Source organism: Galeopterus variegatus, unplaced genomic scaffold, assembly GCF_000696425.1.
Source record: "Galeopterus variegatus unplaced genomic scaffold, G_variegatus-3.0.2 Scaffold1660, whole genome shotgun sequence".
In the NCBI taxonomy this organism is placed as follows: domain Eukaryota; kingdom Metazoa; phylum Chordata; class Mammalia; order Dermoptera; family Cynocephalidae; genus Galeopterus; species Galeopterus variegatus.
In genome coordinates this window covers 276,377-277,603 of record NW_007727771.1, presented here as the reverse complement: position 1 = coordinate 277,603, position 1,227 = coordinate 276,377, and positions in this window count along the sequence as shown.

Below are 1,227 nucleotides of genomic sequence, written 5' to 3'. Positions count from 1 at the left end.
GTGAGTGGGAACCGGTCTGTATGTGGGATCCAAACCCTCGGCGGGAGCGCCGCCGCGCTTCACAAGCGGCGCACTACAGCAGTGCGCCACCGGGCCGGCCCAGGAGCCTCTCTGTTCTACAACCTCAGGGATAACTAGCTGCTCATGAAGTTGGAACCTATCATTGCAGCAAGATCACTTCCCACGTGACAGAAGTTATGGGTGCATTTTGCAGTGAGGTAGCATGATTAAAGTGGTGTTTTGGAAGGATTATGTGGCAGCCATGTGTGGCATGGACTGAAGCAGGAGAGACTGAAGGCAGAACTAAGGCAAGAATCTTGGCTAGAAGCTCTGAGATCCTGACCCAGTGTGGGACAATTAGGAATAAAAGGATAGTGCATATTTTAAGAGATCTTATGAAGGAAACTTCAGTAGAATTTAGTGACTTAACATGATTTAAGGAAGACCATGTGGGTAGAGTCAAAGACGGTTCAAGATTTCAAATGTGGGTGGCTGAAGGAGTGATAGAACCACTGAATGAAATGAGGAGTACTGACTTGGAGGTGAAAACTGTGAAGTTTTAGATTAGTTGGTTGTAGGTACCCAGCTGGCTATCTCCAGCTGGAGATAACNCTGGGTACTGAATAGCCATGGTATACTAAATGTTCAAAAGGTACTAAATATTCCTAATATCTTAAACATGCACAAGACATATGAGGCACTAAATACACCAAAGGTACTAATATTCAGGATACATTAAGTAAACATGAGCACTCAATATTCGTGAAGTTTTAATTCAACCCTTTGGTGCCATTTACTCTGGCCCCATGTATCCTCTGCCCAAGATATACAAATATTCCATGGCTGCTCAGCATGCCAATTAGCAAGCTACAGCTATGGCCCTGCAAACCTGTTCCTCTGTTTGAAAAAGCCAATTTGTGTCATTGGCCCAGGGCACTTTCCATCTGTGGATCCCATTGCTTGAATATCAACTCTGACCCTTGTAACTTCTGCAGCAGAGAAGGCTGATGCAATAGAGAGAAATACAGAACAGATGAAAGTTGTACACCCTAGATTCAGGTAGTATGATCGATCCTTCCTCCCTGCTTGCACCCTACCCCAAGTCGGTTAAGTTGCCCCATCACTTTCCTCTTGATTCTTGCTGTGTATTTTAAATTGACTTAGTAAGGGGCCGGCCCGGTGGCGCACTGCTGTAGTGCGCCGCTTGGGAAGCGTGGCAGCGCTCCC